Source organism: Phocoena sinus, chromosome 8, assembly GCF_008692025.1.
Source record: "Phocoena sinus isolate mPhoSin1 chromosome 8, mPhoSin1.pri, whole genome shotgun sequence".
In the NCBI taxonomy this organism is placed as follows: domain Eukaryota; kingdom Metazoa; phylum Chordata; class Mammalia; order Artiodactyla; family Phocoenidae; genus Phocoena; species Phocoena sinus.
Window position 1 is genome coordinate 49820985 of NC_045770.1, and position 22721 is coordinate 49843705.

Consider the following 22721-nt stretch of genomic DNA (forward strand, 5'->3'; position numbering starts at 1 on the left):
AATAAAGCTTAATATTATAGCTTAATAAACCACCCCAGTGGTGATGGTTATACAACTGTGAATATACTAAACACCATTAAATTGTACACTTTTTAAAAGGGTGAAATGAGTTGTGAGTTATACCTTAATAAAACTCTCAAAAAAAAAAAAAAAGCTTTCGGTGGTGTGATGAATTGGGAGATTGGGATTGACGTTTATACACTAATATGTATAAAACGGATAACTAATAAGAATCTGCTGTATTAAAAAAAAAAGCTTTCAAGAAACCAAATATAGGATGGAGATCATTATCTCTGGGCCTCCCTGTAGCTTGATCTGGGTGGGCTGTTTGCTGGGAGCCCCTGGGACAGCATCTTCAGGTTTTCCCTTGGTTCTGTTCACCCAGGAGGACTCTTCCATCCTCCTAGCAGAGTGTGGCCCACTTGACAACGTTCTGGCAGTCAAGAGGAGAGGGCATATGAAAACCTGTTACATTTCACCTTCAGTAGACACAGCGCCCTGTCTTTTTCTGTTCACCTTCAACTGTGCTGGGCATTCCTGGGCCAGAGACACTCTTACTTTTTATTATGGGAAATTTGAAAGATTTACAAAAAGTTGAGAGGATAGTGCAATAATCCCCTACGTTCCTATTACCCAGGTTCACAAATGATCGCTTCATGAACATTTTCCTTTCATCTGTATCCCCCATCCCCTTCCTCAGATTATTTTAAAGCACATATTAGACATTTCTGTTTTATGCTTTCTAGAGACTGAGCCTCCAGAATTTCGTCAGTCGGTGGGGGTGGGAGGTGGAGGTGGTGTCTGGGACTCTAACTTCTTTTCAGGCAGCTTTCACTGTGGTCTCTATATAAGCATCCTATACGCCTGCTCTAGGGATACCTGGTACCGCCAGTCCTGGGCCTGGTAAAGATTCTGTGGTTTAAATCAGCCAAATTCTCAGCTTTCCTTGCATCTGGTTTAGGATTCAGACTTCTTGAGTCTGCTAAGTCTGTTAACTACTTATTCATCTGTTTCCCAGGCTTCCCAAATTTGACACCATCATCTCTCCTGTCTCCCTGGCCTGAACGGTTTTGTTATTAAGAAAAAAAGCAGGGGTTGGTGAAATTAGATGCATCTGTTCAGTTTGCCCCCTTCTCAGGAAGATTGGCTGCTTTTTTTTTTTTTTCAGTTTTGCTATGTCCATCCCTATTCTAATCAAACCTAGAACCCTCTTTTATTTATTTACAGATGATTGATTTATTTGCCTGGAAAACTCCTTTCTGATCTTCTGAGGAGTAAGAGGAATGTCCTTGTTTCAACACGCCTCTCTTCTGACCTTATGCCCAGGCAAAGTTAAGGAGTCCCTGCATTTATGCCTTGCTGGCATTTTGTCCTTACCTCTGATTCTAGCACTGTTTGCCTGAGCTCCGTGTGCTACATTGCAGTTGGTTTTTACCTATCTTCCCTGTTGGTCTGGGAAGCAGGACTTGTGCCTAGGACTATATCTTGTTTTTCTCTGTACCATGAGCACAGTAAAGCTTGTACTGTACCTTGCTCCCAGTAAACATTTGTTAACCCCCAGACTGGGTAATTGAGCACCATGCTTCCAGGGTGGGGACAGGCAAGCAGACAATGCCCCTTTTCTTCTTGCCTCTCACAGGTCATGACTGTGATAAATATTAAGGAGCAAAACATACCTTGTCGGCTTGTTGTTATGCAACATTGTGCCCTTCGCTTTCAAGTCTGGTGTTTTTTTACCCAGTCAGCAGGTTGGAAAGGGTGGGAGGGCGGCTGTAAACATCCTACCAAAGAAGGAATGGACTCACTCAGAAGAGGGCTCGTTTTCCCTCCCTTGATTGAAAGGCTTGTAGTCTACACTCTGCCTCTCACTAGAGAAGGGAGGGAATTCATTCTGTCTCAGCTACTCACTCAGCCCTGCAGGGTCTTCTTCCTTTTGGACATGATGCCAGGAGAATTTTTTAAATTGATGATGATGTTGTTAAAGAAATATGGTGTTAAGATATTATTTTGGAGAGGTCCTGTTAAAATGCAAATATATAACTTTGAAAGGGTACCTTTCAAAAATTTAACTTGTTTCTTAACGTATGATCCTCAAGACGCTATAGATACCTTCCAGGGGGGAAAGAAATGGAGAACTAGTGGCCGAAAAAATATGGGATGCTACGTTAAGCAAAGTTAAACAGGGTCCCTTCCAGACCTCCCAGAGCCTTGCTGCTGTGTATTGTGAATCTCCTAGAGGGGTATATGCAGTAGGCAGCATTTCCTAAGTTTAGTTTACTTTTCATCTGAGGGGCCAAGAGCATTTTAGTAACGTGTTTTGTGGAACACATGTAACTCTAGAAACAGCCCCTCAACTTAAGTTTATCCTTTGAGGTCCACTTGAAATGCCACTTCCTCTAAAGCCTTCCCATCTTCTCCTAGAGACATCTAAACTTTTCCTTCTTTGAATTGCCCAGGCTTCATTTGTCTAATTGTCTCCCTACCTCTTCTCTATCTCCTAGTAGGTCATAAATTCCTTGTACATGTTGTAACAGTTTCACTGCATCTGGGACATTGTCTTGCACAGAGGTACTCAAGAGGTGGTTGCAGTACTGCTTTAGTGCCTTAACTGAGTCATCCTCAGAGTTCAAAGGGCACTGTCAGGGGTAGGAACCAGGGCTATGGACCAAGGAGAGGGCTCACAGCGAAGGCACAGGGCCAGTGTAAGAGCCTGGGCATGAAGGACAGAAAAAGAGAAAAATCTGGAGATGCTGAGAATATAAATCAAATGTACTGAAGGCCAGTTGTGTGCTTGACACCCTGCAGTAAACTTTGAATATTTAAACTTAATCCTGACCTTTCAAGTAGGTGAAATTCTTTCTGTTTCCTAGATGCAGAAATGGAGCATCAAAAAGGTGAAGCAGAAGTCAGTGCCTGTGCTGGGGATACAAAGATGAATAAAGCCCAGTCCTTTTCCCCAAGGAACCCTTGTTTTATGGAGTAGGTGGGCCTGTAAATAAATAATTATAAACAGTGGGGTAACTACAGAGATTAAGCTGTGGTCAGGGTCATAGGGGAGAACCAAATGGAAGAACCTAACCTGTGTATGTGGGGAAAGGGTGGAAGCTGACAAATCCAGGAAGGCTCCCAGGAGGAGAGCAATGCCTGAGCAAGGTGAGTTAAGAGTGCAGGGACAGCAGGGACCAAAAAAACAAAAGCACGGGGGTGAGAAATATCATGAGGAATTCATTGTTACTAGAGTACAGGATGTGAGGTAGGTGTGAAATAAGGCTGGAGAAGTTGATAGGATGTAATAAACAGGTTGAAGAGTTTGGGACTTGATTTTGAAAACCATGGGAAGCCATCATAGGGTTTTTAGCAGAAGAGTGGTCTGTCCAGCACATTTTGGATACCTACCCAGGTGGTGGGTGGTAGGTAGTAGTATTCCTGTTTTCTAGGTGGGGGAACTGAGGCTCAGAAAGTGACTTGCCCAAGATCACTCAGTGTATCAGACATGGAACAGAGCCACAATTTCAACTCAATCTGGATCTTTCTTCTCAAAGTAACAGTGGCCATCAATTGCATGGAATTTCCTACTGAAAAGTACTCTCATTCTGATATTTGACTCAGAGAATAGTTTTAAGACATAACATGATCAAGGAGTTCGAGTCTTTTGAGCATGAGCTACCCGTTCTCCTTGCTTGGACCTTGCAGTAAACCTTTCTCTGTTCCCCTCCCCACAAAAAAACAAAAAAAATGGCTTAATGTGAGCAAGAGCTAAATTTACATGGTACTAGTACTTAGTGCTATAAAGTTTCAGAGAGGGAGAAATCAGGGAGGACGTCATGGGGGAGATGGCATGTATGTTGCCCTGAAGGAAGAAGTAAACTAGAACAGATAGTGAGAAACCAGGTGAGAGAAAGATGAGGCTGAAGGGGTGATGCTGTACCCATGTGGTAGAGCAGGAGTGGGCATGGGAAACAGATGACAAGAGGCCACATCCTGGCACAGCCATAGTCACTTGCTTCCTGAGGTCGCTATGTAAATAGGAAAGAAACAAAACGATCATATAATAATTTCCGTCTTCACTTTGCTGAATATAAATACACAACTAACCTTCTAAAAGTATTTTTAACTACCTTATTACAGTCACTAGAGAGTTTATTCCCTGCAGTGTTCCCCCTTACTCTGCTCTGTGATTTATCTCAGTGTCCCCTTCCCCTCCTCAAACCCACTCTTTACATTAAAGGGCAGTGCTGGAGGGTTCTGCCAGTAGTAGGACTACAGCTAGATGTGCACTCATGAATGACATTTGAGTGAAGATGCAGTAATAGAATTCTGTATGATGAACAGAGCTTGGTTACATACAAGAAGCGGTGTGTTTGTGTTAGCTCTCCCAGGTTCTCTTAAGATCCCTTCTAACTCTGTTCTGATTATCTTCAGAGCCTGGAGTTGTGATCTTTTGCAAATGCTACTCTATTAGATTACAGTCATTGGTGTGGTGGAAAAAGGATGCATGTATGAGTCAAAACAGACCTGGATTAGTATCCCATCTCCCTGCCTACCATTTCTTTTGCCTTGGGCACATTATTAACTGTGTTAAGACCAAGTCTTGTAGATCCTTGATCTTCTAATTATGCCCCCTCTCTCTGCCATCATGAAATTTACCCTCATCACAGGATAATTCTCAATAGCAAATAAGCATTCTCTAGTATTTCTTACCTGAAAACAACCCCCCCCAAAACAATCCAAAATGTTTTCTAATTTTGTCTCTCAAATGTTATAAAATAAATTCGTTATTTAATTTAAAACTCTGTTGACCTTATACCCCCCCTCTAGCTATCTTCTAATTTCTTTGTTCCCTTTCTCAGTAAAACCTAAAAGTTGTCCATTGTTTTGGCGTTGACTGCTTCCCCTGACTCTAATCTCTTCTCATCGTTCCACAGGGACTATTCCTGTCTGTGTCTGCCAGTGACCTTGATGTTGCCAAGTCGAAGGCCACTGCTTTGTTTTAGTTTTACTTATTCTCTCAGCAGCATGTGACAAAGTAGATCTCTGTTTTCTCCGACACTCTACTTTCCTGGGTCTCTTCCTACCACTCTGGTCTCTCCTTAAGTCTCCTTCTCTCCTCAGCCTCTAAATGGAGATGTGCCCCATGTTCTGAAATGGCCCCCTTCTCTTCTCTATTTATTCACCCTCCACAGATGTCCTCTTCTAATCCAATGGCTTTCCCTAACATCCATTTGCTAATGACCCTCAAATCTGTAGCTTCATCCTCAAACTTTTTCTGGAACTCCAGATTCATGTCCAGGTAGATCTCTAAGAGACATTGCAAATTTAACGTGGCCGGAAGAGAACTCTTGATTTAGTCTCTACCCTAAACTTGTTCTTCTTTCAATCTTCCCCACCTCAGTAAGTGGTGCTAGTATTCCCCTCAAGTGCTCAAGCCAAAATGTCTAGGCATTACTTTTGATTTCTTTCTTTCTTCACCATCATCATCCAATCCTTCAGCAAGTTCTGTCTTCTCTATCTTCAGAAACATTCCCAAATTTATCTCCTTCCCTCCATCTTCATTACCAGCACCCTAGTCCAAGCCACATCATCTCTCACCTAGACTACTTGCAGTAACCTCCTAACTAGTTGCCCTGCTTCAACTGGTATCTATACCGAAATACCCTCCATTGCAGGGACCAGAGAAATCTTTGAAAAATGTTAATTGGTTTATGTCACATTCCTAACGACCCCTCTCCCTCCAGGTGGCCTCCTGTTGCACTCAGAATGAAGTCTAAACTCCTTGTCCTGGCTGACCAAGCTCTATGTGACCTGCCCCATGTCAGTCTCAGCCCTCTTCTCCTTGACCATGCACCCAGCCTCATTGTTCTATTTTTGGCTCCTTGCACATGCCAAGTCCATTCTTGTTTTAGCGCACTTTGCATATTTATTCCTTCAGCCTAAAATGCTCTTCCAGTCTTCATGTGCTTGTCCTTTTCTTTTTCAAATCTCATCTTAAATAGAGTTGCCTCAGAGAGGCTTTCTGTGACAACTCACTCTAAAATTGCTGTCTGGGTACACTCTGTCCCTTCCTTTACTTTTTTTTTTTTTTTTTTTAACATCTTTATTGGAGTATAATTGCTTTACAATGTGTTAGTTTCTGCTTTACAACAAAATGAATCAGTTATATATATACATATGTTCCCATTAGCGCTTGCTACTATCAGGTATTTTCCTTGTTTATTTATGTATGTGCTCATTTCCTCATTCATTCATTGCTCTCTCTTCTGCCTAGCTAGAATGTATACTCTATGAAGGTGTGTGGCGGGAGAACTTGTCTGCCTGTTCATCACTGTATCCTCTGCTCGTGGGTCAGTGACTTGCACATAGTACGTGCTCACTACAAGTGTATGGAATGAGTGAATATGTTTATCTCATCTGTAGAATGCAGAGGCTAATACTTATGTCTCAGAGTTGTTGAGGACTTGCGTTATCAAATTTGATAATGCGTCTAAACTGAACGGTTCTGTGTCTGGCACCTTCTGCTTAATAAATAGAAACCATATTATTTTTAAAGTATCTAGCTCATTATAGACATTGAGCAAAGATTAATTCTCTCTTTTTCTTGCAGTCTGGGTCCCCTGCAATATTTTATATTGAAATAACCTGCACTCTGAACAAGGTTAAAAAATACTTCCCAATCAGCTTTTTTTTTCCCCTAAAGAAAAGGTTTAAAAAGTGCTGTTCAATGACTAGTCAACATCAGTAAGTTTAGAACCATTATTAATGTCACTTCTCCCTCCCCCTCTTCCAGTACACACAGAGACACTTCATTATAACAAGGTTTGGCTTTCCCCTGGGAAATTATCATTTTCTTTTCTTTGGTTATATGATCTTTGCCAATTAACTCTCCTTAGGATCAAAGTGTTTTGGGGTTTGCTTTCTTCATCCTTTTGTTTAGGTTCTCTGAAAAGTATTCCTAGCTTTTGCATGTTCTGATCAATATTTCTTTTGCATTTATATTTATTCAGGATCTACTGAGTGCCAGGCAATGGGGATAGAGATAGGAATTCATAAGGGCCTCTGTCCTTAAGGTCTAGTGGGGGAAGCAGGATACCTAAACCAATGAGGATAGTGAAGTATCTATGAAGAGAGTCTCCACAGAACACAGTGGAGGCGTAAAGGAGAGAGCGGCTAATTCACATGGGGGGAGGGGAGGAAGGTTCCAGAGCTATGTGGTTCCTTGCCAGCAACAAGGAGAGAATGGCCCCATGTGAGTAAAGCTGTGGATGAACCTGCCTTGGGGGCCACACTCTGGGAGCTGGGCATGGCTATGTGATCATCGTGGTGATGGTAACTCAAAGGTCACGAGAAATGAAGCCAGAGATATGAGCAGGGGCTGGGTCATGGGTGGCTCTGTATGCCCTGCTAGGGAATTTGAACTTTCTCCAACAGTGACAATAATAAGAGCAACACCTAAGATTTATTGGGTCCTTCCTGTATGCCAGGCTCTCTTCTTTGTGCTTTGTTGTATTAATTCTTTTCAGCCATACAGTCACCCTATGAGGTAGGTACAGTTATTATCCCTATTTACAAATAAAGAAATGTAGGCACCAAGAGGATAGGGAACTTGCCCAAGGTCAACCAACTCATGAAGGGCAGAGGCAGGACTCAGACTCAGGCAGTTTGGCTCCTACGTTCGCCCTCTTCACCAGGGTCCTGTCCTTCCTCTCACAGAGGGCTTGTGTAGGCAGCTGGGAGCCCTGAGGAGACTGAAGTGTGGGAGTGACATGGTCAGATTAGTTCTTTGGAAATGTAGTGGAGTCACACTGCACCTTGTCCAGGGGTTAGTGTCTAAAAGCCTCTAAAGCAAAGAATGCAGCATGACATTTTTCCTTGAAGTGGGGAGTATCTGAGTAAGGTTTGTTATGTTAGCGGTGGCATCTCATTGTCTCAATCAGCCCAGCAGCTTTCCCCCAACCTTGCAACAGAAGGCAGAGGCTTTGCTAGATACGCATGTAAGAGATGAATAGTCAGTTTGTATTGAGGGGCCCTGTTTTGTTTTGTTTTTTTTTAACATCTTTATTGGAGTATAATTGCTTTACAATGGTGTGTTAGTTTATGCTTTATAACAAAATGAATCAGCCATACATATACATATATCCCCATTTCCCCTCCCTCTTGAGCCTCCCTCGCACCCTCCCTATCCCACCCTTCTAGGTCGTCACAAAGCACTGAGCTGAACTCCCTGTGCTATGCAGCTGCTTCCCACTAGCTATCGGTTTTACATTTGGTAGTGTATATATGTCCATGCCACTCTCTCACTTTGTCCCAGCTTACCCTTCCCCCTCCCCACATCCTCAAGTCCATTCTCTATGTCTGCGTCTTTGTTCCTGTCCTGCCCCTAGGTTCATCAGAACCATTTTTTTTTTTTAGATTCCATATATATGTGTTAGCATACAGTATTTGTTTTTCTCTTTCTGACTTACTTCACTCTGTATGACAGACTCTAGGTCCATCCACCTCACTACAGATAGCTCAATTTTGTTTCTTTTTATGGCTGAGTAATATTCCATTGTATATATGTGCCACATCTTCTTTATCCATTCATCTGTCGGTGGACACTTAGGTTGCTTCCATGTCCTGGCTCTTGTAAATAGTGCTGCAATGAACATTGTGGTACATGTCTTTTTTAAAAATCTTACAATTAAAAACTCTATTTTACCATGAATTTGGTTGAACTATGGATCAAATTTTACTGAGAATGTATAGATTGAGCCATTTCTAGAATTTTTTTTGAATTTTATGTATTTATTTTATACAGCAGGTTCTTATTACTTATCTATTTTATATATAGTAGTGTATATACATCAACACCAATCTCCCAATTCATACCACCCCCCCCCCACTGCAACCCCGCTTTCCCCCCTTGGTGTCCATACATTTGTTCTCTACATCTGTGTCTCTTTTTTCTGCCTTGCAAACCAGTTCCTCTATACCATTTTTGTAGATTCCATATATATGTGTTAATATACGATATTTGTTTTTCTCTTTCTGACTTACTTCACTCTGTATAACAGTCTCTAGGTCCATCCACATCTCTACAAATGACCCAATTTTGTTCCTTTTTATGGCTGAGTAATATTCCATTGTGTATAGGTACCACATCTTCTTTATACATTTGTCTGTTGATGGGCATTTAGGTTGCTTCTATGACCTGGCTATTGTAAATAGTGCTACAATGAACATTGGGGTGCATGTATCTTTTTGACTTATGGTTTTCTCAGGGTATATGCCAGTAGTGGGATTGCTGGGTCATATGGTAGTTCTATTTTTAGTTTTTTAAGGAACCTCCATACTGTTCTCCATAGTGGCTATATCAATTTACATTCCCAGCAACAGTACAAGAGGTTCCCTTTTCTCCACACCCTCTCCAGCATTTATTGTTTGTAGTTTTTTTGATGATGGCCATTCTGACCGGTGTGAGGTGATATCTCGTTGTGGTTTTGATTTGCATTTCTGTTAATGATTAGTGACTCTGAGCATCCTTTCATGTGTTTGTTGGCAATCTGTATCTCTTCTTTGGGGAAATGTCTATTTAGGTCTTCCACCCGTTTTGGGATTGGGTTGTTTGTTTTATTGATATGGAGCTGCATGAGCGGCATGTATATTTTGGAGATTAATCCTTTGTCAGTTGTTTGAAAAACCCCAAAGTGTCACACTCCGGCAGAAACCGAGCCCCTCCGTGACGACAGCATACTCAGCCTCCCCTCACTCTCTCCAGGGACCACATTCAATGGGCAGCAGAGCCCAGGCATTGCTTACATAGTGATTTTCCCTGTTGCTGTTTCTCTCGCTGAAGGGGTCCATGCTGGCTTGGATATCAGTAGATATCAAGGAGGTTAACTATTCTGGGTCAGCTGACCAATTGGATTTGATTCCTTCAAGCTTTTTCTGATCTGAAAACTTAGTCCATTGTCATATCTATTATCTTTTCCAAGTCTGAGAAAATTCCTTCTAATTTCCAATGATGTCAGCTTTAGTAGCACAGCACTCTCCATGCTCCCTACTTATGGTTACTGATACTGGCCTGCGAGTCTTCCGCAGGTGTTAGGAACTTTGATCATTCCATCTGTTCTGTCACAATGGTGCGATATTGCTGTTCTTTGCTTACAGTCAGACATTGTATGAGGTCATTTCTCTTGATAGTATTTCAAAAAACCCGTCACTGTATGTTCCTACAGGTCTTATGTTACGTTCTCCAGTTTTTAAAAATTGAAATGATTTTGTGACTACTTTAAAGAAAATGTTGTCATGATTCCAGTGATCAAAACCAAACCAAACCATCTAGTGCACAGGAAAAAGAGAGGGAAGAACACATCAAAATGCTGGCAGTGATTGTGTTCCTTTTGGTAATTCATTTTCCCTTTTTCTACGTTCTCTACGTTTTAAAAAAAATGTGTCTGTGGTACATGCAAAATGTTAAAAGCTTGTTTAAAAAGCTGGTGTGGGGGGGAATGAAACTTAAAAAACAAAAAGCTCCCTGTGATCTCATAATCCAAACACAGTATATGTTCTTGCTTTTGAAATGCCCTTGTTCACATACATGCTTATTTTTTATAGCTGCAGTTCTGACAAATGCAGCTTTGTGTCTTCTTTTAATTTTACAGCCTATTTTCAACATTATTTCATATTTCTACATAGTTTTCATAACTGGCATGATTATGGCTGCCCTGCATTCCATAGTGTTGATGTTCCATACAGAACTATCCCAAGTTGGACATTTGGATTGTTTCCAGTTCTTTTAGATAAGACGTAATGAGAATTTTTGATCATGTTGCTTTTTGAGTTTGTTCAGTTCTTTTCTTAGAGCAAATTCCCAGTAGTGAGCTCTGGGCATGGAAGGTTTGAACTCTGTTATGGATTTTGGTCTGTACCAAGGAAGATGCTGCTTTCTAAAAGAGCCAGTTGAAAATGTGGATGGACACTAGCTGGGTTTATGTGTACCTGTCTCCTGTTTCACTCACCAGTATTGAGTCCGTGTATTTTAATAAAGTGTATTGTTTCTAAAGGAGTCACATTTATTGATGAAAATTTAGAAAAGATATAAATATATAAAGAAGAAAATCTATAATCCCACCACCTAGACTAAGCATTTTTAAAATGTATTTTCTAACTGAAAGCGTTTCCACTAAGATCAGGAACAAGACAAGGATGTCCACTCTCGCCACTGTTATTCAACATTGTTTTGGAAGTCCTACCCATGGCAATCAGAGAAGAAAAAGAAATAAAAAGAATACAAATTGGAAAAGAAGAAATAAAACTGTCACTGTTTGCAGATGATATGATACTGTACATAGAAAATCCCAAAGATGCCATCAGAAAACTACTAGAACTAATCAATGCATTTGGTAAGGTTGCAGGATACAAAATGTACAGAAATCTCTGGCATTCCTATACACTAACATCAAAAAGAGAAATTAAGGAGACAATCCCATTTACCATCGCAACAAAAAGAATAAAATACCTAGGAATAAACCTGCCTAAGGAGGTGAAGGACTTGTACTCAGAAGACTATAAAACACTGATTAAAGAAATTAAATATGACATAAACAGATGGAGAAATATACCATGTTCTTGGATTGGAAGAATCAATATTGAAAATGACTGTACTACCCAAAGCAATCTACAGATTCAATGCAATCCCTATCAAACTACCAATGGCATTCTTCACAGAATTAAAACAAAAAATTTTACAATTTGTATGGAAACATAAAAGACCCCAAATAGCCAAAGAAATCTTGAGAAAGTAAAACGGAGCTGGAGGAATCAGGCTCCCTAACTTCAAACTATACTACAAAGCTACAGTAATCAAGACAGTATGGTACTGGCAGAAAAACAGAAATATACATTAATGGTACAGGATAGAAAACCCAGAGGTAAACCATGCATATATAGTCACCTAATTTATGACAAAGGAGGTAAGAACATACAATGGAGAAAAGACAGCCTCTTCAATAAGTGGTGCTGGGAAAACTGGACAGCTACATGTAAAAGAATGAAATTAGAACACTCCCTAACACCATACACAAAAATAAACTCAAAATGGATTAAAGACCTAAGTGTAAGGCCAGACACTATAAAACTCTTAGAGGAAAACATAGGAAAAACACTCTTTGACATAAACCACAGCAAGATCTTTTTTGACCCACCTCCTAGAGTAATGAAAATAAAAACAAAAATAAACAAATGGGACCTATTAAACTTAAAAGTTTTTGCACAGCAAAGGAAACCATAAACAAGATGAAAAGGCAACCCTCAGAATGGAAGAAAATATTTGCAAACGAAGCAACTGACAAAGAATTAACTTCCAAAATTTACAAGCAGCTCATGCAGCTCAATATCAAAAAAACAAACAACCCAATCCAAAAATGAAGACCTAAACAGACATTTCTCCAAAGAAGATATACAGATTGCCAACAAACACATGAAAGAATGCTCAACATCATTAATCATTAGAGAAATGCAAATCAAAACTACAATGAGGTATCACCTCACACCAGTCAGAATGGCCATCATCAAAAAATCTACAAACAATAAATGCTGGAGAGGGTGTGGAGAAAAGGGAACCCTCTTGCACTGTTGGTGGGAATGTAAATTGATACAGCCACTATGGAGAACAGTATGGAGGTTCCTTAAAAAACTAAAAATAGAACTACCATACGACCCAGCAATCCCACTACTGGGCATATACTCTGAGAAAACCATAATTCAAAGAGTCATATACCACAATGTTCATTGCAGCTCTATTTACAATAGCCAGGACATGGAAGCAACCTAAGTGTCCATTGACAGATGAATGGATAAAGAAGATGTGGTACATATATACAATAGACTATTACTCAGCCATAAAAAGAAACAAAATTGAGTTATTTGTAGTGAGGTGGATGGACCTAGAGTCTGTCATACAGAGTGAAGTAAGTCAGAAAGGGAAAAACAAGTACTGTATGCTAACACATATATATGGAATCTAAAAAAAAAAAAAAAAGGTCATGAAGAACCTAGGGGCAGGAGGGGAATAAAGATGCAGACCTACTAGAGAATGGACTTGAGGACACGGGGAGGGGGAAGGGTAAGCTGGGAAGAAGTGAGAGAGTGGTATGTACATATATACACTACCAAATGTAAAACCGATAGCTAGTGGGAAGCAGCCACATAGCACAGGGAAATCATCTCGGTGCTTTGTGACCACCTAGAGGGGTGGGATAGGGAGGGTGGGAGGGAGGCTCAAGAGGGAGGGGATATGGGGGTATATGTATGCATATGGCTGGTTCACTTTGTTGTACAACAGAACCTAACACATTATTGTGAAGCAATTATACTCCAGGTCTATTAAAAACTGTATTTTCTTCCACGTATATATTTCATAGTGTTATATCATGTTGCTCAGTAAAAGTGTAACCATTTCTCCATTGTTGGATACAGGCTTTCCTCGATCCATTTTGGGGGTCTATTCTAAGTAATACTGGAATGAACTTTCTATGTGTGCTACTGTGAATAAACGTTTGTGCACATCTTGGAATCATTCCTTAGGAAAATTCCCAGAAGCAAAATTGCTAGATCAAAGAGTGTGGATGTTGTTAAGGCTTTTGATAAATATTGAAAACTTGCTAGTGAGGAAAGTTGTGCCACTTTATACTTCACCTGCTTAGACAGCACTGGCTGGGTGAGAGGTGGCATGGGCCTGAGCCAGGTTGGTGCGGTAGAGACAAAGGTAGTGCAGAGAGGGGTATTCAAAATACATTTCTGACAGCACATCTGCAGGCCTTGGCAACAAATGGCTTATGGCAGGCTGTGTGCTTGCGCGTGTGTTGTGTGTGTGTTGGGGGACCAGGCTGGGGGAGAATTTCTACCCCATCTTCCAGATAGGATTTGCCAGGATGCAGATAAGATAATTTACAGGACAGCACCTAGCAAACTTGAGGTGCTCTATAGATGTAAAAGCTTATTGATAGTAACTACGAAATCCCACCCAAAAGGCTGTTTCAAGGATGGAATGGGCTGGTGTGTATGAAGCCTCTAAGCTCTAGGCAAATAGTCATTCTCCTGTGACCTGGCACAATCTTGGGAGATAAACTTGGGAGAATTGCTACATTTTATCCTTATCCGTTTGAGTCATAGAGCACGTGGACACTTGCTTTCCTTTTCCTTTGTCTCCTGCTTCCAGTGAGGAGGGAATCAGCTTAAACAGCTGAGGGTAGGGTCCAGCCTGGAGTGACAGGGAAGGAGATACCTCCATGCTTGGTCTGCCTTGGGTCCCTAAGGCAGAGGGAAGTGCTTGGGGCTGCAGGCGTGACCTCTAGTCTCCTGGCTGGGCCACATTGTGCGCTCACCCTGGGGGAGGAGCCTAAAGATGCTGATAATGAGGCCCTTCCGGTGCAGCCAAACAGGCGCAGGAAAGCTTCTGCAGAGGAAAGATTAGACACAATCCCCGCTTTAGAGAACACGATGGTGGGGGGTGGGGACGGACGGACAAACCTCCCCCCCCCCCCCAGCTCTTTGTGGGTGGTATTGTTTATTGTTGGAGGAGAACAATAGAGGGAGCCTGGCCTGGGCTTGTGCAGACGCTGGAAACAGCAAGTTGGGTCTGGGGAAGGCCTTTTTTAGATCAGTGCAACAAACGTGTTTTGCAGACTGAGGCTCCCAATCTTGGAAAGGGATTAATGAGTGGGAAGGGTATCTTCCTTATCCCCTGGAGATCAAGGTGCCAATACTACCAAGTGCATCCAAGGCTCTTGGTCAAGCACCTGCCCCTCAGGTGCTGTGGTACAAAACAAATTAGCTCTGCCTGGGGAATGAACTGAATGGGGGCCCAACTGGGTCCTCAGCAATGGCCCTCCCTCCTCCTCTCACTTATATGTGGGAAAACACATTTGGTCTCAGGGCAGTGACACCTTCTCACTGTGGAAGGTGAAAGAGCATTGTTTACTTAAACAAGATCATTTGGACGTGTGCTTTGGTTAAAGTTCTGATGAAATGCTGTTTCTTGGATTACTTTGCATTTTTCTTCTTTGTCGGGTATCCCAAATCCATTTTGTATTTCGAGGAAATAGGAAAATATAAAAGACAATATGTACAAAGAAGAAGGTAAAATATTTTATTGTCTTGGTTTTGAAAATAATATTGTGGAGATCTCAGGCCTACTTTATTTTTTTTGCATGTCTTAAAAACTATTTCCAAGGGCTGCTTTTTTTTTTTCTTTTTCCTCTCTTCGAGATTCCTTTTATTGGATGTAATATCCCTCCCAATGCAAGCAAGCCAAGGGCTGCTTTTGACCTGCCTCCCATCCATGGGTCCATGCCAGCTTCCATTGGTGGTTAGGCCCGTGGCCTCGCCCAGTAGGGATTTATATTTGCAGACTTTATTTGTCCTGGCGGCAGCTCTGATTTAGAGTCAGGGGACCCACGTGTCTCTTCTGACTCTGTTGCTTGCATGCTGAGTGGCCTGAGGTGAGTCACTCTCCTACTTTCAAATGCCATTTCTGTGAAATGGGGAGAAAAGGACAGGCTTCTCCTGCTTCCTCAGGAAGATTCTGTGTCAGGGTACAGTGAGAGTAATTTCTGAGTGGTAATACATGATTTACATGGGCGAGAGTTTTGTTTTTATTAGTGACACAAATAGACTATTTTTCTGTCCATTGGATTTGGCTGTCATACGATGGGTACTTGGTTTTAAGGGAAGTTGATGTGAAAGAATGAGCCTACCATGTCGAGTCTTGCTGCTCTGAGACATGTTTTAATATATACCATGAACTAGAAAAAGCAATTGCAGAACTCGGGTGGAACATTCCTTCCTGAATCTCTGTCACAGGAAGGGGTGCAGCAGGGCAGACAAAAACAAATAGAGGGCTTCCCTGGTGGCGCAGTGGTTGAGAGTCCGCCTGCCGATGCAGGGGACACTGGTTCGTGTCCCGGTCCGGGAAGATCCCACATGCCGCGGAGCTGCTGGGCCCATGCGCCATGGCCACTGAGCCTGCGCGTCCGGAGCCTGTGCTCCGCAACGGGAGAGGCCACAACAGTGAGAGGCCCGCAAACCCCAAAAAAAAAAAAAAAAAAAAAAAAAAACAAACAAATAGAGATGAAGCACCCCAAACATATTTTTAAAAGGGCCCCTTTCTCTGTATTAGGACAACTACCTTGCCTTTTTATTTATTTATTTATTTTTATTATTTTTTTTTCGGTACGCGGGCCTCTCACTGTTATGGTCTCTCCCGTTGTGGAGCACAGACTCCAGATGCGCAGGCTCAGCGGCCATGGCTCACGGGCCCAGCTGCTCTGCAGCATGTGGGATCTTCCCGGACCGGGGCACGAACCTGTGTCCCCTGCATTGGCAGGCGGACTCTCAACCACTGCGCCACCAGGGAAGCCCTACCTTGCCTTTTAAGCTCTATTGTAGACTGAATGAAAGGGCAGAGTCTATTAAGAGTTAGAGGTTGTCTTCTTTCCCAGAAAGAGCTACATACTACAGCCTCTCCAGAAGCAAACACTGTTGCTAGTTTTCTTTTGTATTTTTTGGAGATATTTTATGCATATGCAGATAAATAATTATATGCCCCTCTTTTCATACTATACACACCATTCTCCACCTTGCTTCTTTCACTTAATGTATCTTACAGATATCCATAGTGGGCTGCTTGGTTTTCACCATCTGTACAACTATTTTCCTGCTGATGGATTTAGGCTGATTTCTTATTTGCTATTACAAACATTGTTGTAATGAATATCCTACTCCATGTGTTTTTGCACATGTGTATCAGTATAAGTGTAGGACAGATTCCTAGGAGTGAAATTGCTGGGTTGGGGGGGTTATAATAGCCCTTTTAGTTTTAACTCACTATTGCCCTCCATAGAAGTTGCATTGATTTGCCTCCTACCAGCAGTATTCAATGCCCCATTTCTCTACACTCTGTCCAATACAGAGTGAATGTTGCCAATCTGATATGAAAAATGGCCTCTGATTACAAATTGATTACAGTTTTCATTATAAATTATTATTTATAATTATAAATCATTTAGTTTGAATTTACTCAAACTATATGAGTGAGGCTGATCTTTTCTTTTTTTTAAATGTAAGTACCATTTTAATTTCCTTCTTGTAAACTATCTGCTCATGTCCTTTGCCCTATTTTTCTATTCGGTTATTCATTTTTTCTTATTGATTTGTAGGAACTCTTTATGCATTTAAGGAAATTAGCCCTTAGTTATATGCATTTCAGGTACTTTAGTCAGTTTATCTTTTACTCTTTTGCAATGCAGAATTTAAAAAAAAATTAGTCAAATGGGTCACTATCTTTATTTTATGGCTTTGATTTTGAGCAATTCTTAGAAAGCCTGCCCCACTTTAAGATTTATATATTTATGTATATCCTGCTTTCTTCTAGCACTTTCATGTTTTCATTTTTAAAAATCCAATTCTTTAATCCATATGGAATTTATTTTAGTATAACTCTCACAGAGTTCCAACTTAATTTTGTCACAGAAAAACTTGGATTTTGAATCCTGATACTTTTACTCATTAGCTGTGTAATTTTGAACAAATAGGTTAACTTCTCTGAACCTCAGTTTCCTTATCTATATATAAGAATAATAAGCCTACCTAGAAGGAGGAGATATGGGGATATATGTATATGTATAGCTGATTCACTTTGTTATAAAGCAGAAACTAACACACCATTGTAAAGCAATTATACTCCAATAAAGATGTTAAAAATTAGCCTACCTAATGAGGTTGTTGAAAAAGTTAAATAAGATTATATATGGAAACAGCACAGTTCATGGCACATAGTAAGTGTTCAAATCATGTTCCAAATACCCAGGAACCTGGGAAAACAGTGTGTTCATGCAACGGGGAGAAGTTCTAGGTGCGTAGGATACAGAGGTCACCTTGCAACTCACCAGTGTGTGACTTAGGATGAATCACGTCATCACCTAAACCCTTGGTTTCCTCACCTGCCTAATGAATGATAAGAACCAGTTCTTGTTGGCAGGTCCAGATTAGATCATGTCTGTGAAAGCATTTGGTAAACTGTAAAGGGCCCTATGAAAATGCTGGAGATTATGGCCTGATGAATGAGGAGCAGCCATGGCACAGGTGGGTGTTTGCCATCCCTGGCCAAGAAGAATAATTAACTTACAGTAACTTGAAATTAGCAGCTGATGTAAAGCAAGTGAGCTGCAGCAGTTGATTAAAGTAATGTTTAGTAATTGCCTTCTAGTAATTAAGCAATAATGAGCTTCCTGAGACAGAATCTTGTTAGAGCAAAAGACAGATCAAACAGTTCCAATTCATCCTATACCTCTTGAACACAGCCAGTGGAGTATGCAGACACGAGTATCTTGTTGAAGCATGGTCCTTGTCTTTAAAGGACAGACAGTAGGAGCAATAGATGTGTAGGGCACGGCCCCCTCCACCAGACAGAGCACGTGTGGATATGTACTTGGAGGAAGGTCCACAGTGCCCTGGGATTGTCCAGGAGGGAGAGACTCACTTGCTCAGCCCTGTGTGCCAGTCTGAACCCAGTCCCTGGAGTCTGGCCCAGATTCTGAAGAACCCCAGCTCAGTAATGCTTTCTTCAAATGTTACTTGCTGCCCTTTTTTATTCCTTGTTTGGTTGTTTTTGATGTTTCTAATGTCCTGCCCATCTTCCTCCACAGCTGGGGTTGTGCTTAGGGCCTCTGTTTCTACTAGACCTGATGAGTCAAATTTTCCCTGGGTAGGAGTTGCTAGATAAAATATAGAATGCCCAGAGACTTCTCTGGCAGTCCAGTGGTTAAGACTCCACGCTCCCAATGCAGGGGACCCGGGGTCGATCCCTGGTTGGGGAACTAAGATCCCACATACTGCAACTAAGCCCACAAGCGACAACTACTGAGCCCGCGTGCCGCAACTAGAGGAGCCCGCGCGCCGCAACTAGGGAAGCCCGTGTGCCGCAACGAAGACCCAGCTCAGCCTAAAAAAAGTATGTCATAGGAAGTATTTGGGTCATACTTATATACTAAAAAATTATTCATAGGTTCCATGTAATATTTGGAGCAAACATATTAAAATTTATTTGTTTGCTATCTGAAATTGAAATTTAGCTAGGTCTCCTCTTCCTTCCTTCTTCCCTCCCTCCCTCTAGCAACCCTACCTGGGTAGCCCTGATTTCAAATGCTATAAAATAGCATTTGACACTAATGTTTTGTGGAGGCTTAGTAGCAAGGGATGTTAAAAGGTATTAATATAAGAAAAGATTTTTCAGCTAAAGTCATGTTTGGTAAATCCTGGATTAAACAGTTAGCCAGTTTTCTTCATTGTGGAAATTTTAAAAACCTTTTAAATCTCCAACATTGGGTTATAGTATTTAGTATTTCTCAGTTATGTCACTATCTTCCCCCTCCCCCTTCCTGAGTTTTTAGGGTCATAGGAGCAAGTGTTGAGTGAAGGCTGATGGGCATTCTGGGTGTCCATTCTTTTTGTAGACCGTGAGTTCTGATTCTGGGTTTTGGGAAAATAGCACTCTGTAGAAAACAAAAAAAACTTCTTGTAATATTATGATTGTTTTTGTTTAAAAAATCCATAAATGAAAAAACGCATAGATGTGAGAATATATATATTAAAAAAGTTAGAAGGATGTATGCCAAAATATTAACTGTACTTACCCCCAGGTGGGGTGTGGGTAGGGAAAAAGATTTCCCCCAGGTGATTTTCTTTCCTTTTTGTTTGGCTATGTGCTCTGCAATCAGTATATGTGACTCTTGTCAGAGGGTTGAGGGAAAAAAATTCTTTTTGATTATTATATTTTTTTAAACATTTGATTATTATACATTTGATTATGAATCACTTTTCCATATATTACCTGATTTGCCTCTCAAGCAACTCAATGGTGTAGGTTCTAATACTATCCCGATTTTACGGATGAGGAAATTTTACACGGCTCTCTGGCAGACCCAGTTCTCATACTGCCTCTTTGGGTTAGAGAAGGGGCAGCACACGCTGTCCTGAGGGAGGGGCTGTCCTGGGGCGGGGCTGTCCTAGGAGGGGCCCTGGCACCTGTTCACCCAGCCCTTCCATTTATAGACCAAGGTTGAGACCTTGAAAGAGAAAAAGACCTGCGTGAGACACGGTTTTTGAACAAGGACAAGTCCCCCGAGTATCATTTTCTTGGGCAGGGGCTGGGGGTCAGAAGCCGGGGCAGGGATCTGGCCCTGTGTTCGCCAGAAGCCTTGACTTTATCTGTTACCCTGAGCCCAAAAGGGCAAGGGGAAAAAATGTTCTGATGTACAGCAGTGAATACAGTTTGTTTTTTAAAAGGGTCACTTTGATAAATGGTTTATGTTGCCAAAACCACATTGCTTAGAATTTTTTTTCTTTTAAGCTTTTCATAGTACATCTTGCTTCCTTATCTTTTTTAAACTCTTTTTTTCTTTTCTTCATCTATTTTTCCTTTCTTGAATCTTCTGTACATATCCATTTATTTAGAGCTATTGTGGTGATGATGATATTTGAGGTTTCGCTTGTTTATCTGAGTAGTGTTCCTGTTTATATTCCTTGTGCCGATACTTGGTTACAGGGACGAATGGTGACTGAATTGTGGATGTGGTTTTCAAGGAAAAGTCTGGGTCCAGCTCCTAAAAGAGACCTGGGCTTGGAGGGCATCACGAGGAGCTGTGCTTGAATGACCTAGAATCAGTGTGTGGTCCTTTCAATGTGGGTGCATTGCTCCTAGACCAGGGAGGTTCCAGAACACTGCAGCTCCAAGGGACCTCAGGGCACATTCAACAGACCCTGCAGCCCTCATGACAGTTACAGCAACGCTGTCAGCCACGAGGCAGGGGGCCGCAGCATCCTATTTCAGTAGGAGCAGGACTCTGGAGTCAGATGGATCTGTCTTTGGGCCTGGTCCTAAGACTAACTAGCTGCGTGACTTTAGGATAAACTCTTCGTGCCTGTTTCCTCTGCTATGATTACGGATGGTAATCATAGTACCCTACCTCATACGGTTGTTGTGAGGATTAAATGAGTGAATACATGTAGAAGAATACCTGGCACATAATAAACGTTGAATTAAGTGTCAGCTATTATTAACAATAATAGAATATACAGTTCTTAGAATTGTGCTTGGCCAGTAGCATATCTTGTGACATGTTTGCTCCCCAGACAAGGTGCAACTTTTGTTGTCAGTTTTAGGGCTGCGTGTAACTAACTGCTACTGAGTGGGATCCCCCTCCTTGGATGCTGTCTCATCACTTGGTGATTGGTGATGCCTGAGCTGTTACATTACTTCCCAAACAGAAAGGCTTCCTCAGAGCATAGTTTCCGGAGATTCTTTTGAGCTTTTCATCCAGCAATGTGTTTTCTATTAGAAACAGAACAGTAACCACAGCCAGTGACCCGGAGTTTACAGTCCAGCCTTAGCCACAGGCAGCCTGCATTTCTAAAGAGACCAGACACTTTTTCTCCCAGAAGTTTATTTAAAAAAACATTTAACGGAGCATTAAAATAATTTCTTATAGAAAGGAGAAGGGCCTTCACTTTTTTTTTTTTTTTTTGCGGTATGCGGGCCTCTCACTGTTGTGGCCTCTCCCGTTGCAGGGCACAGGCTCCGGATGCGCAGGCTCAGCGGCCATGGCTCACGGGCCCAGCCGCTCCGCGGCATGTGGGATCTTCCCAGATCGGGGCACGAACCCGTGTCCCCTGCATCGGCAGGCGGACTCTCAACCACTGCGCCACCAGGGAAGCCCGGGCCTTCACTTTTAGTCTGTGGCTTGCTCCAGGTGGTCTCTACCCGAGACTTGACTATGAACGTGACTCTGGCCACGTAACTCTTTGCCTTCCTTCTCTGAAGGTGCATAATTTGGGCACTGTTGACCTTCTCTTAGGAGCCCTGTTTCTCAGGTCTTTGGTTTTGGACATTCTTCTCTCGATTCTCTGCTTTGTTTCTTTGACCTCTGCCAAAGATGGAGAAATAAATGTGTTGCAAACGATCTAAGCACAGAAAAAGAATGTGGCCCAGTACTGTGTTCTCTTTTTGTTGACTTAGGAAGCAGTGAGTTGTGGTCCGCATATGAGCCACAGAGCCTCACATCTTCCTGCTCTCCTTGCACCTAGCCCTGAGATATATTTCCTTTTCACTTTTAACAGCTTTATTGAGTTTTAATCCCTGCGTTTTTAGCCAGAGTCTGACCTTGGTTCTTATTTAAACTGCTACAGTGTGGTAGAAAGAGTTCTGGATTTGAAGCCAGAGGGGAGGAGAAAAAGGAAATCACGTTTATTGAGTCTTACCCTTCATCATTCCATTTCTTCATGTCTTTCTTAAGATGCTATTATAAGCCAGGCACTGTGAAACGAGCCGTAGGGCAGTGCTTCGGGGATGTGGGAGCTGGACCCAGGCTATCGGGGTTTGAATTTCACTTCCATCAGTGAAGTGGGACCCACCGTTAAGTAGGACCTTCATGACTTATTTAACTTCTCCTGTGCCTCAGTCTCCCCAGCTGTCAAGTTAGAATGCTCATGGTGTCCGCCTGATAGGAGTGTCGTGAGGATCAATGAGTTAATAATAAAGAATGAGGTGATGATGATGATGACGGTGACAATGGTGATGATAGGGAGGGGCTGCGGTCAGGGCTCAATCAGACAGAGATTTCACTGCTCTCATGCTGCTCACAGCTGTGTGTGCATGCACGTGCATGCTGAGGGATGGACTTGGAGTG

General features: G+C 41.8%; 1 protein-coding gene across 2 annotated transcripts in view; it reads left to right on the top strand.

Moving 5' to 3' along the window:
* Positions 1-22721, top strand: part of RAB30 (RAB30, member RAS oncogene family) — an 86075-nt gene that overhangs the window by 38635 nt on the left and 24719 nt on the right. Inside the window, exons 1-2 of one of the 2 annotated variants that reach the window (XM_032641477.1) lie at positions 9671-9683; positions 13720-13723. The exons of the other annotated variant lie outside the window; for it this stretch is intronic. The gene's annotated coding sequence lies outside the window, so the exon portion shown is untranslated. Of the gene's footprint in view, positions 1-9670; positions 9684-13719; positions 13724-22721 lie in introns of those variants that run through there. 2 annotated transcript variants of the gene reach the window in all.